The following is a 16,136-nucleotide window of genomic DNA, read 5'->3' on the forward strand; positions in this document are numbered from 1 at the left end:
GTCACAAATCAAGAATTTAGAATTCAATGCTGACTTCAGTTTTTTAACAGTGGATGTGGTAGATTTATACTCTTCTATCCCCCATGTGGAAGGCATCGAACGAGTCAGTAGTTACCTGAGAGCTAAAGCAGTAGCCTCTGATGAGGTGGATTTAATAGAGGAAATGCTTGACATCATTTTGTATAATAATTTCATTTTATGTACTGATAAGTTATATGTTCAAAAGACCGGTGTAGCTATGGGGTCACCCTGTGGGGCAAGTTATGCAAATTTGGTAATGGCCTCATGGGAACAAAAATTTATCTTTGGTAAACAAGAAGTGAAACAGTACATCCAGTTCTACACACGGTTTTTGGACGATATTTTTATAATTTTTGAAGGAAATAAGGAAACAGCAAGTAAACTAGTAGATTATTTTAGCAACACTACAGATTTCCTTTCCTTTACTTATGTATTTGAAATGACCAGGATTTCATACTTGAATGTGGATCTTAGTAAAGATATGGAAAGGAACGCATATGTAGCGAAAATTTATAGAAAGGCCACATATTCAAACTCTTTATTACATTTTAGCAGTTGCCATCCATGGCACCAAAAGAAATCAGTGGTGAAGGGCCAACTCGTGAGAGCTGCCCGTATGGTCACGTTGGACCAGGATTTCATGGATGAATGTAATAACTTGAGGTCAATGTTTGTCAGGAGAGGTTACCCAGTGGACTTTTTTGAGTGTCTACTGGAAGAAGTAAAATATAAGAGAGAACAGGGGTTGTATAAACCCATTTTGTCCATTGGTTTACAAAGTGTTATAATAAGTGACAGAGAATTACAACAAAAAGAAGTATGGAATTAAGTTTGATAACACCCTATAGTAGTAATGCAAGGGAAATAATGTCAATTTTGAACAAAAATTGGGAAATAATTAGGAGAGATCCTCACCTTTCTTACAAGGTCAAAAGCAAACCCCTGATTATTTACAAGAGGGGGACTAATTTAAAGGAATTATTACAACATAAAAAAACACCCCACAGTGGAAGTGTGGCATGTACAAATGCCAAATGTGTAACTACTGTAAATACATGAGTACAGGACAAGACATTGAAGCTAAAAATATTAGTTTTAAAATCAAATCGAAGTACACTTGTCAGTCCAAGTTTGTGGTTTATGTAGCTCAGTGTCAATGCTGTACAGTGTTTTACATAGGTAAAACAGATAGAAGGTTAAAAGAATGAGTATACGAACATCTATATAAAATAAAGACCCTTAACAGAGACAATGCACTGGCTAGACACATTATTTCCTATCCACAACATTCATTTTTGCTCAAAGCAATTGATTCAGTTGTTGATGATAGTCGGGGGGGGGGCCCGCTTACACTTTTACTTGAGCAACTTGAGTTAAGTTGGCAAATACGCACTGGGGCAATGTTTTACATGGGTTTGAATGAGACAATATCTTTAAACAGTATATTGAAGTTGAAAAATCTTAAACGTTAATGTGTGTATGCATTTTTATAAAATGTGTTCATATTTGTGATATCCAACTTCATTTGACTCGGATATGTAAGTTTCTGACTTCTTAGTTAACTAAGTAACATTATATTTTGAGAGTAAACACAATAATTTGAGATATAGTATTGTTAGTATATGTATGTTTGTATATATATTTCTATCACCATTACAGGTAAAAATTCTGAAGCAAGGGAAGGGTTGAGATGTTCTAAAATATTGTCAGTCATATTTGTTTTTAAAAAATGTTTTAAGTAGCAATAATGTGGATGTGCCTTTAAGACACAAGATTTTAATTAGAAGTGTCATGTGACAAAAAGGGTGTGTATATATTGCTTGTGTTGAAGTTTGTTCAGTTTCTGATGAAGTCTTGCCACATGTGCAAGACAAAAAGCGCTTCATTAAACTGAGAGATAATTAAACTGAGAGAGAATTTGCTTTGGTGTTTCCAAGCTGTCTTTTTGTTTTTCGCTATTTTGTCTTACTTTGGTTCCTGTCTGTTGAGGTTATTTTGAAGGCCAGAGTAAGGACATTTGGATGCAGGTGGATTAAGGCACTCTTAAGCAGTTGTACATGGGTTTCCACGTGTTTGCATGATGGTAAGCAGTGCTGAACATGGTAAACGGAGAAGCGCTTCACACGTTTGACCTTTGCTTAACATCGCACAAACCTGCTCACAACCGCGTAAATGTGCATTATTCACACTTTCCCTACCAGTGCCTACTCTGAGTGGTAAAATAATAACACCTTTGAGGAGTAGAACCTGCAACCATGTACTCCAGCCTCAGAGTAACCTAACACTAAGTTACCTGGGATGCACCTATTCCAGTTGTGTATGCAGACAGGTTAAAACACAAAAGGGAGGAATGTGTTGAAATAGGACAACCTGCCATGTCCCCAATTAAAGGTGCATGCTCATATATATATATATATATATATATATATATATATATATATATATATATATATAGAGAGAGAGAGAGAGAGAGAGATACACAGAGACATGTTGATATATACAGGTCTACATATATATGTAGATATATATAGAGAGGTTAAAAACATCTACACATCTATGGAGGCATAGATAAATGTATGCAATAATGTATATATCTATCTAGCTATATATATATATATATATATATATAATATATATATATATATATATATATATATATATATATATATATATATATATATATATATATATATATATATATATATATATATATATATACATACACATACATACATGTCTGTAGACAGCATCCAAAGTGGTCATATCTGAGTATAACATGGACCATAGCAATCACACACCCCCCCAAACAATATGAACATAACATATGAAGAGTATATGCCAATACACTATTACAAATATGTTCTATAGACACAGTCACCAACACAACTGCAATGACTGCAAATATCCATGACAGAATTACACAGACAGCTTTCATTTTGCAAATCTTTATTACATTCTGATGTATTGCCAAAAGGATTCAAGGACTAACAGTACCTGCATGCTATACAGGAAGCATTTAATAGTGCCTTAATGAAGCAGCCTGCAATTACCATAGTATTAGTCCAGTAAGGGATAGGTGTTCACATAGGGAAAGAACACTCAAACACATATAGACTTTGCATAAAAGGGGCTCCTACACACCTGCATGTGCTATGTAAACCCAACAACATCTACACCATAACCAAAATAATTCCATCAACACATACTGTCATACCGTAACCAATTATGCAACTAATGTACAACATCTGCTGAAACCATAACATACCTGGACACAGACACACTAACATGTCCCTATGTGAAATAGTTGTCATTATACAATTGAACAGCTGCTGATGTAACAGGGTTTGTATGAACTAATCCTGTTTCAAAGGGTTGAAAGGTTCGTACACCAGGAAGTTTTACCGAGTACTGATTATTCGCACAGTATGATACACAGTAACACCAAAATAAATATGTCTGGTAAGCACACTGTAAACCCCCTAACATTATATGCATAGATATGCAGCCTTGAGCTGGTCAAATAACCTGGCCAGACTGAAATATATGCAGAAGTATTAGGTACAGACAAACCCTGCACAAGTAGCAATGTTCAGAAATATAACAGCAGTACTCACATTTAGACCAACTCCTCCAGGCATTACACACAATATATTACTGTTCTTCTCAATACAGATGTTGCAATGGATTCCAAAAAGACCTCCACACTGTCTTCATCACAAGTAAGGCAAAGGGACAACGCCCAAGTGGAGTACTCAATTATACTCCACTGTAGCCATAGTATTGGCTAAGGCAGTAGCAGCACAGCTGATGTGCATGTAATTAGCTACTTAGGAACACCAATTGGCCATCGGGATAGCACGTTACTGATCTGTTACTATAAAAGGTTGCCTTGTCACACATTCAAACCATCTGTATCTACCTGTAGGACAGTACAAAACACTGAAAGACGAACCAAAAATGAGTATTACACTAGTTAATAACACCTCTGATTACTAAGACGGTATATATAACATGTAGTATCTCTGTGTATGTAGTACCTGTACTGTAAGAATTACAGTGTAATCAATGCATATAGTGGAAATAGCTATCTTGTAGCGATGTATTGTTGAGCAGTAGTAATGCTTGTAGTATTCTATGTGTGTACTGCTGTAGGTCACACAACACACTCCACATACACCACAAGGGATGATATGGGCTTGGAACCCACCAATTCGCTTCCAGCCACTGTCAGTGTCAGTATTGGTCCAACAAGTATGTGCTATAATAGGGGATACTATATGTCAATATATTGTAACAGTCGACATATGTATGGGTGTATAAGTAAGATGAACATGTTAAAGGTGGGCTTAGCATGCAAATATGGTGTGCATTGTGGGATATTTTGCCAATAACTGTGTAATGTACAGTATTCTAGGCAGATCTGTATTCTATTCTACATAGCAGTTCTGTTATGTTATGCAAACATTAGTTATGTCTATTGGCAATTACAATACTCAATGACAGGATACATAGCATTAGTATTCATATGACAGGTTAGCAGCATGATAGCAAAGATAATCGGAAGGGCCAGGTAACTATGCATCCACATAATACATGTAATATCCACCACTCTGCTATCACTTGCAAGCAATAACAGCTGTGCATGTGTACATGTTATGCAAATGTGTAGTGACACTTGATACAGGGCTGGGCCAAATGGCTATGTGCACACCTACATAGAGTGGATATTGAGAGTACAGACACACTGGTTGAACTACCAGGTTTGTGTAGCCCAACCTCTCATTGCCAACCTAACAGCCACCTGCACATACTGTATGTAAGGTAGTGCACAGCACTGGTAATGAAACAGGTTGCATATCATCTTTAATTCCAATATAACATCTGCAGTAGGAGTGTAAGATGTAGGAGACAGCTGCCCATGTGTAATAGCCACATAATGCGTGATGGCTCACACTATCTGATTATATCCTGATCATGTTGATAGTAGCATCAGAGCCTATTAATACATGACTCTGTTTGGAGAGTGGGTGTCTGTGTCCAACAGAGCTCATGGTCCTGGTGGATATGTGAGTATATACCCAGAGAAGGAAACAGACCTGTAGACACTTGCATCATCTGTAATCAACTAAAAGGAATTGATTTGCTCCTCAGAGGAGGATTGCTGCTAAAGGTAGCTACAATGTTTCCGTAATAGCCAGTGTTGTCACGTCCATAACACATTTACATGTGAGCATCACTGTCTAAAACATTTTCACAGGCAATACATAAACTAAATACAGTACTTGGTACTTGTAGCACTGACTGCTCATACAGGCATGTCCACTAGTCAGCTACTGGTGTTTCCTAATGTCAGCTTTGTGTATGTGGCCATCCTGGGGGAATGTAATCTCTATGCCATGTACACTGCCAGACCCACCCAACACCACGCCCTACACATTGTTTGGGATGCAGCTACAGGGGTAAGCTAGAAGGCAGCCCAGTCTCCAGCCATGACTGGACTGGACAGTCATGAGGTGTAGCTTAACACATGCAGCTCATCAACACAACCAACACATACCCTTACCAGAAAACAGTAAGGACACCCACACACACTACCGTTAATCACATGCATTCACAGACACGTCTAAGTATCTGGCCAAACAAGTGACCCCCCAAGCAGGAAGAGACAGACACCAAAATACACAAACTGTATGGCATCGATTGCATAATTGTGCCACACCTCTGAACACATGACTGGAAACATGCCCAACAGTACTCATTTGTGAATGCAAACTCTAGCAATTTGTTACACACTGACCTATATGAGGGCATACATACTGTCAGCTGCCTGTCTGCCATGATTAGCCACATACTCATACACTCAGACCACCTTTTGAACTATACACATGACTCTGGCATATTCCATGTTGTTGTGCAGGACTTGTGATGCAGTAGTCTGGACTGCATGGAAACACATGTAGGAACTGTTAGGTCTTGTAGCCCATGCAGGTGTGTCACAAGGCCTGGGTAGCATTCTGCCATTGGCCAGAATGATACTGCAGTACAGGGACAAAAGGACTGTATTCCACAATTGTCTAGTGTAGTGATGCATGTCACAGGGTATCCAGTATCTATCATCCTGTGATAACATGGTTGACAGACCATGATGCCTTGCCAGACATGGCCTGCACCTGTCACCCCTGGGAATCTGGATACTGCCTAGGGCTCATGCTTCCCCTATAGTGCCTTCATCATGCATGGTTCAGGTGTGGGTCCACTGCTGTTAAAGGGGCAACCAAGCAATAAACTGCGGGTCTCGCTACACAATGATGCATGTCAGAAACACTATATGGACACATATATGTCAATCCCTAACATGGAAAACATATCTTTGCAGTGGCTGAGACATGTTTCAATGCTCCGGAGAACACTCCTGCATGACCATGTTATAACACATACCTCACCTCTTGCCCATTATCCTTTATTGGAACACACGGGATGCAGGTGTGTCCATATTCCTGAAAGATATGTACACCCCCATGCTAATTGCACTGGCATAACATCAGATGCATTATGCTGAGCAACAACCTTTGTGCCACAGTGGAATTCAAAATCACCTTGAGACAGATCACCCACTAGGCTAAGGACTTCCCAACTGTCATAATGTGCTGTAATGGGGAAGATTAGGTCTGAGACAGAACCATACTAATGGCTACTCTCAACTATTCCATTATGAACTGGGAAGACTCCTCATGTACCAACACCTGCGCTCAATGCATGTTGGAGTCCATCGACCACACTGACCTGGATCACAGTAGTCACACAAACAGGGCTAACAGTATGCTACACATAGTTAGTCTCCAATGCCAATGTTATGTTTCCTAAGAGCAGAGTGGTGAGTGCCATGGCACCCATGCAGATGGACAATGCATGTGCAAATGCTGAATCCTACACAAATGAACCTTAAGCAGTCACATATGTGCAGTGATTGTGCCATTGAAACAGAACCAGGAGTCAACCCAACACAAACAAGTAGGCAAACTGGTGGCACCATGCTTTAAACTGTACCACAGAAGGTAGTAACTCTGGGAAGAGTGAACGCACATGAGTGTACGTGATCCCTGGTCAGCCTCAGTAAGATGCAGATACACCATATAAAACCACGCAAAGCTACTGTGGAACTAATCAGCCACATATTATGAGACCAAGCACAAAGCATTCTATAGCTATGTCATTAATCATAATGGCAATGACAAGACCTGCCATGCTGCACAGCACTATGGCATGGGAAGTACTGCACCTACAGAAATAGCACCCGTTCATCCAGATAGGGTCTTGGAGAACTTAAACCCACTCCCATCCCCCACACCCCCAACAGGTACACTTAGTAATATATCCATGTACACTACAGGACCCCTGTACTAACGACTATGCAGTTACAAGCTGCACTCTCTAATGCCATATATACAGCTTTCATGTGACCTGTCAACATCCCAGGGTGTATCCTACACAAATGCAAGAACATTCAGCTATCCACATACACATCATGTTCAATCATAGCTCCATGTCAGGCTGTGTACATGCCGAATGCTGCACAGCAACAGTTATCACACCCCACAAAGGGGGAGACACCATTGATAATGGGACATAGTGCACAACTACCCTGCTGAGTCTGGTCTGTACGGCCATGAACCATGGTCAACGTAATTGATGTACTTGATACAGATGTAGATTATAGTAGGGTTGATTCACACTGCATAACATGACCTTGCCAGGTCATAAAACACCATCACCCATACTGTGTTCCAGCTACACTCAGTAAACTAGGTGTATATTCCTGTGTCACAGGAGTGGTTGGCAACTGCACTGCTGACAGAACCCACACAACAGAAGGTGTCTGACAAATACACTCACATCAAATCAGTGCCAGCCACAGTAATACAGGGTCATTCCCGGTACTCCCCTTCTTTGTTATCTATACCACATAGACTAACACAGAAGGCATCAGCCTATTGATGTTTGCAAATGACTATGAACTAGGAGCAATAGTTGACTCATTGTGTGCTGCGTTCAACATACAGAAGGGCCTTAGTGTGTTTAATGTGTGATGTGTGATGTATGGCCACAATCTGACAGCTAAGTATTGCATTGTCATCCCCTATGTTACAAAACCTGTACGCATTAACTACCACCTAGGCAGTGGTCAACATAATGGCAACTGTGTGTATAGGATGCAGCTGGACAGTACTTCCCTTTGATAGTTACGTCACCACAAAAGACAAATAGTGGTATGTGGCACCACTAATCATGACATGGTGCCAACCAGGAACATAGAGATAACTACTCAGCCATACTCAACACCCATGTGACCCATAATAGATCACATATTTCCTTTAAGGGTTATCGCCCATGTGTAGATGGCCTACACTGCCCTTCGCAATCCCTAGCTGCACTATGTAGCATTTAGCCTACCCTGAATAAAGCCATGTCCAACCCAGAGGTGTTGGACATGCTACACTTAACACATCCTGATCCCAAATAAACACATATGTCATGTGTATCCATCTTTCTAGTACAAGGATCACAACATGCTTGATGGATCCATGTCCCATACACTTAACATACTCTTGTCATACTATGCATCCATGTCCAGCGACGCTGCACATCACCCATCTCTGTAACATGCTGTGATGACCGCATGCCAAATATATCAGTAACCATGTGTATCAGTTCTGTGGCACTGCTTGAACTGGCCACTGAAACTTACCTGTCTGTTGCCTACAGCTATGTAACCTGTCTGCCTAGGCTCATAAATAGACCAGGGCATATAGCCTACGATCATTATGACCATACATGTTATAGTTGATACCCAACCCTGAAAATACCAAAAGGCTAGCTATTGTGCCAAGTGTTACACATGTGAAACACAGGCAATACATGGCAGGATGCTACACAACTGTACAGTGCCATGTAGATGTATATGGCAAAACATATACATGCTTGCAGGTCTGCAGGATCACAGGTCATGTCCCTAATGGCTCTGTATGACTATATATGAGTATGAGGCATATACACAGCATTAAGGTCGATTGCATTAATGTGAACACATCCAGGCATGTGCAGATAGGTAAAGACACCACTACAGGCAAACAGACATGCCCATGTCAAGACAACATCCACATGGTGTATGAGCAATATCATCACATGACACACACATATATGGCAATAACATCACATCACCAGTAGGTGTCAAATGTGTGTGAATTATACATGTCAGTGGTGTTAGTGTCATGTAGATTTACAAAGACGTATTTGTAATCTTAATAAATGTGATGCACATGTATGTTCAGCTTTACTGCTGTACTTCTCTGTGAGCTACTGTGACCTGAATCCATAGTTATGTCTTCCAGAAATGCCACTTAGCAGACTGCTGCCATACAGCCACTTGGAGGATGAGGTCCTCATCCCATACCTCTTTGACAACTACACGACGCTCTTCAGCCATGTGCCACAGGATGCACAGCAGCAGGATGCCCTGTGGGAGGAACTCTGCAGGAGGGTAAATGAAGTTGGTGGTCACAATCGCACCTATCAGCAGGTGCGCCGACACTGCACTGACCTGATAAGACGGGTGAAACAGTGTGCTAATGTAATCACCAGGGAACAAGGTGCAACAGGTGGGGGGCCACTCACCCAGCCCCCACTCACACGTACTGAGGAGCTACTGGCCAACCTGGGGACACCTGCAGACCTCCATCCACAAGCTTTAGCTTTATTTGTAATCTTAATAAATGTGATGCACATGTATGTTCAGCTTTACTGCTGTACTTCTCTGTGAGCTACTGTGACCTGAATCCATAGTTATGCCTTCCAGAAATGCCACTTAGCAGACTGCTGCCATACAGCCACTTGGAGGATGAGGTCCTCATCCCATACCTCTTTGACAACTACACGACGCTCTTCAGCCATGTGCCACAGGATGCACAGCAGCAGGATGCCCTGTGGGAGGAACTCTGCAGGAGGGTAAATGAAGTTGGTGGTCACAATCGCACCTATCAGCAGGTGCGCCGACACTGCACTGACCTGATAAGACGGGAGAAACAGTGTGCTAATGTAATCACCAGGGAACAAGGTGCAACAGGTGGGGGGCCTCTCACCCAGCCCCCACTCACACGTACTGAGGAGCTACTGGCCAACCTGAGGACACCTGCAGACCTCCATCCACAAGCTTTAGCTGGTATTGTGGAGGTGGGTGTCTCTCAACCACCGAGCCTGGAGTTGCCTGGTAAGTCATTACTGCACATAAAACACAACTCTATATCACATAGTCATATATGTTACTGTACAATATGTAATGTAACATCATATGCAAGGCATGTATGCACACATGCCACATACTATAGTCTTCTACTCTATGTATGCATAGATGTGCATAGTCCATAGTATATTGTATTGTACTAGCTTATGTGCTAACATGGACATTGCACCCTGTAGGTACCACACAGGTGTGGATAATGATCTTACTGCTGTGACACTCCTGTTTAGGTACCTCTAGCATTTTGCAGCAACAGCAGCCTGTGTCAGGTGAGATTGTTATTATTTACCAGGCTTGATAATGCACAGAACATAGTAATTGCATGCCATCTGCCATAACACATGTACACATAATGTATGGTGGTCCTGGTAATGGACAATGGTCAGACCTGCAATGCATCACACTGTTTACCTATGTGAAACAATTGAAGACTATATGAAACACCTACATTAAACCTTCCAAACTGTCATTGCCAGATGTGTGAACAACAGTGAATACAATGGTGGAGGTGTGTTCCACTGTAGGGACAGGTACTACATATCAGCTTTACACATGTTAGGAATATGAACAGTACTGTATAGAGAGCATATGTGTGCACACACACTAAATGTGTTGGAGCTGGAGTATGCCCAGCCCACAGGATACACCCTTGTGGAGTTTACCCTTGCTATGAATGTCACACAATGTGATGTGCTATCAGACATGTCCATGACATGTAGTGGGCTGACTGCAACACTGCTCAACTATCCTGCAAAACATGTCTTACATCCCATACATACCACCCTTTGTCTGCATAACCTGTCCTTAGTGGAGTATATGACATCTATGGGTGTATGACATATGGGATAACACTGACATGTGAAATAAGGTGGCCATCACAACCATTGGACTGAACATGTGTACACATGGCCATGTAGGATGGCCAGAGACATGAAGCAACACACATAGTAGAAGTGATGTACATGTGTGTACACCCTGTTGTACATTGGCTTGACACAATACAACTATGGCCTTTGTGTGTTGCTGATATTGCAAATGTGAAACACTAAACATCATACAGGCCTGTGCACAGCTTGTGTAGGCATAACATGAAACCACCACATAACATGTCTTGAACATCTGGAGTGTGTCACAACATGGAAGCATTCACCTATACAGTATCCAAATACACACATGTGTTGCACAACATACACATACATCCACATCAAGCCACAGGTACAGAACATTCACCTTGCTGGTGTCAGACATCACTGTCATGCCTGCTCTTTATGTGTGTGAGGTACACAGATGGCATGTGGGACATAGAGTACTTGTAAGTTAGCCATGTGTGGGCAAAGTTGCCAGGTATCAGTAATATGGTTGCAGATGTGCAGGAGTGTCATCCGTATACCCTTCTATGACCTGTGTCACACATTCCACATTAGGGTGATGTGGGTCACATTCCACATTAGATATGTAATGTATGTGAAAATAGTCATGGCTATGAACTGTGTCAGTAGCTCACACTATGTAGCAATTGTGAAGCCACATGATGCCCTGCAATGGCTATGCACATCAGCTCAATTTGTAGGGTGGACAGACAACATTGCATCAGCTGAAGGCCCATGTTAGTATAACACATCCCTGCATTGGGACACCATTACCATACTGTACATTGGAAAGGACACCATTGTGTTACACATGTATGCATGTCATTCAACACATCAGCAGAAGACATGACATACTACATGTGATTGGCAAGGTCATACGCCACACAGCAGGCCAGTATACTGTAAACCTGGGCTGGTCTGTGGCACCATTGCAAAGTAAGGACAGCCATGTCAAACATGTGTACAGCCACATGCACAATGTCTACACTCATCTCAGGGGTAGGCAGAATAATGTTGAACAGACATGCATTGCTTTGGGGGAGATATGCAAGCTAGGGCTCAGGCAAACATAGTATGCAGTTGACATACCCTACTGCTCATGTCCTCACACATAGGGGTGGTGGCCAACACAAAGCATCAGTGGCAGATGTACAAAGGTCAGCGATGGTCTGTTAACATGTGCTGTATGTTGAACACACTATGGCAGTGCAGCGCAAAAGTGCAAAGTGCATGCATTGTGTTGCAGGTATGGGGCATAGGCTACTAACACAAATGGTGCGATACAAGTATTTATGCTAACCACCACTATTATTATGTAAGGTGCATGCCGTCTGCTATTCAACATGCATGTTGTTGTGTGCAACTCAAGGATGTATGATAACTAACACTATAATTGCCTAAGCTGAAACTATAATTGTCTAAGCTGAATGCCATCTACCATATCAACTGCATGTAGCGTGCGCGTCTGTGTGTGTCTGTGTGTGTCTTTGTCTGTCTGTGTGTGTGTCTCTGTCTGTCTGTCTGTGTGTGTGTGTCTCTGTCCATCTGTCTGTGTGTGTCTCTGTGTGTGTGTGTCTGTGTGTGTCTCTGTGTGTCTCTGTGTCTGTGTGTGTATCTCTGTCTGTCTATGTGTGTCTGTGTCTGTCTGTCTGTGTGTGTCTTTGTCTGTATGTCTGTGTCTGTCTGTGTCTGTCTGTCTGTGTGTGTCTCTGTCTGCCTGTCTGTGTGTGTCTGGTATAATTTGTAATGTACAGTTCTTGTCTTCCAATCACAGGTGTTGATGTAGGTGCATTGCCCTCCTGCGGTCCAACTGATGTTAATGTCCCCACAGACTCTAGCAGTGATGATGATAGTATGATTGAGGCACAGACATGGTTGTCAGGGGCTGAATCTGTGTCATTGGTTGCCATTCCATCTGTCTCCCCCTCATCCTTGCACACAGTTCCCCTGCCTGCACATACCCAATCACCACCGGCCACAGAGGAAGGACAGTTGGTGGGTGGTAGCATGGAACAGGGAAGTGTGGTGACTATAGAAGGTGTGCCTGCACACCATGATCCCAGTCAACAGACTGGTGATGTCCCACACAGGCATGTGCCCAGTGCTGCTTGTAGGAGGACCACTGGCCAACATGCCCCTGCGGGACCAAGCACATCAGCTGGAGTCACCAGATGCATATTTCAGGCTGTAATGGAGGCACAGGCATGTGCTGAAAGGCACAACAGAGACAGTCTGAGGCTTCAGAGGGCTGCTGTCAGTTCATTAACTGACAACATAAAGGCACTTGCAAATGCTCACCATCATCTTGCAGATGTTTTGAATAGACAATTGGGTGACATGGTGGGAGTCCTTGACCATGGAATGTCAATCCTTGAGCATGGAATGTCTGTGATGGACATCTGGTGGGAGTGAGGCATCAGGCACGTGGACGTAAGCCAGCTACATCACCTGATGAAGGTCTATATGAACATGCTACTGCACATGCCTGCTCCCATAGTGGCGGTAGCAGCAGCAGTGCTGCTGGTGCTGTGCAGTCGACAACAGGACACAGCAGGCCACGTGCACATGGTCCTAGACAGTCTCAACAGGGATACGATTCCAGTGGATATGTGTCATCAGATGGTACCCAATCTGGACCTCTTCCCGGTAGTGCCCATGCAACCCCTGGCAGGTGCAGGTCACATGGCCATGACCGGACACTGTGAACTATGAAACCTACCTTGTACAGTCTGCAACTGTCAATATTACCCCTGTGTAGACCAGCCACATGCCAGACCTGTGTGCATGCATAAACACACATTGGAAACAAATGTAGGGCACCTCAACACACACACGCATAACATCCACACACGCCAAATGATATCACAGGCCCTAACACACATGCATGGTGTCATCCAATGGCACAGCCTAGGCCTCTTGTAAACATTATCACCCTGTACATATGATGATGCCTGTGCCGCATCCCTGTCATCCACACCATCAGTGCAGGGACATGTTCATATGGTCTGATGCACAGGGTGAACATACTAGGCAGACAATTGTAGATTGATATTGTTGAGTAGTGTTGACAGGCAGCAGACATACCATGTATTGCAGTTTTAGAATGCATTTTGTACGTTTGACAGTATGTATCATATGTAACAACACTAATAGCATGTTGATCTTGATGTTCTGCCTTCCCCTTTCAGGTGTAGTTGCATGTGCTAGGGGATGCTGGTGTTTCTGCTAGTCCCATATGTACATGTTGACTACCCACAGGTCTGTATGGCAATACCTGCATGCACTTTGTAACTTCCACATCACAGTTATATTCTCCCATGTTTCAATTATATTTACTGTTCTAATGATCCAGGAGCATGATAGCTGTGTAGTAAGCTACTGTGTTCAGAGCCGTCACATCTATAGTGAGTGACATCACAGGTATAGTTACCTGGAGCAAGGAGTGGGTAAAAGAGTGATATGTCAGATGACAAGGGTAAAGGCCAGTGGAAATAGTGGATTCTCATTGGGAAGCAGTAATACCTACTGTCATGACAGCATGCAAACACAGACACACCCACACACTCAGGGATTCCAGACACAGTAACACGCACTCTGACACACACACACACAGATGCCAGTGTTCAGATGAGAACCCCTGCCTATGTGCATATCATCATTATAGTACTACGCAATTAAAAGATGCGACATAGAGATTACACATGTACAGATAGTTGGAATGGCCTAAGATTGAGGACATCGACAGGGATACTACAGTGCAGTGAGTGTATGTGGGGAGGGGGGTCCACCAGTAGGCTATGTAACAACAGGTCACACCCCAGGGTGTACATGTTAACAAGTGGTTAGTATGCCGTCTATGACTGATGATATCAACAGGGATGCTAGACTGCTTTGAGTGGATGGGGGAGGGGGCATTAACATTTCACTATGGTAAAATACAGCCTCACTCCAGGAACAGGATAGCCATACACACAGACAGATATACACACACACACACACACACACACACACACACACACACACACACACACACACACACATACACTGGCATTCACAAATATATACACCTATGTCACACACATACAGACACTTTACATGTGTGAGGTTTAACCACCTGCCTATGCCTTTCTTTCTACACTTCACTCTGTACTGGTGTCAACAACAGTGCTCAGGAGAGTGATAACATGTGGGATGTATTCCCAACCATACGTGAAATATATGGACACACACCCACATGTGCCAGTACTGCGAATCAAACACCTGCCTATCTCATGATAGGTACTACAGTAGTACAGCACTATCACATCCGGTACAATACTTACTGACTCTTTCCTTTGACAACTGTGCTGATATATGCACAATATATGAACAGGGGAGGTATTACTCTTACAGGTGTCAGGAGGTTTGCCTTCGGTGTACAGGTTATTATAGGACTGGCTGTAACACACCAGTGAACTGTCCTCAGTAATCATTCATCTGCAAAGAAGCCACACCACTTAGTAGTCAGGTCCAAACATCTGTCCATACGTCATGTACGGCTTACTGTACTTAGAGTATATCACCATATACAGTTGACAATGTTGAGGCTGTATTGCAACAGCATGATGTACTAAGACAACAGTCACCTTCAGACATCAGACACTGCACACACATAGAATCTACACAAACAGCACTACATGCACACATATGCAGTCTACATCAGTACGTGCACTAGCAGGTCAAGAGGATACATTCCACACCTTCCCCACACCATGTGTGAAACATAGCCGAGCATTACACCATAATGGATGTTGTATTCATGTACTGGAAGGACACCACCACTTTCACCGAGTAGCCAAGTGTACATATATTACGACAGCACATATTAGCATGATACGCACAGCATTATTCCATGTCATGCTCCTACAAACTGTTACTTGACAGTGCCATGGTCAACAGTGAGCACATCATAT

The sequence above is a fragment of the Protopterus annectens genome, chromosome 6.part0, assembly GCF_019279795.1.
Source record: "Protopterus annectens isolate FY-2018-M chromosome 6.part0, PAN1.0, whole genome shotgun sequence".
Taxonomy (NCBI): domain Eukaryota; kingdom Metazoa; phylum Chordata; order Ceratodontiformes; family Protopteridae; genus Protopterus; species Protopterus annectens.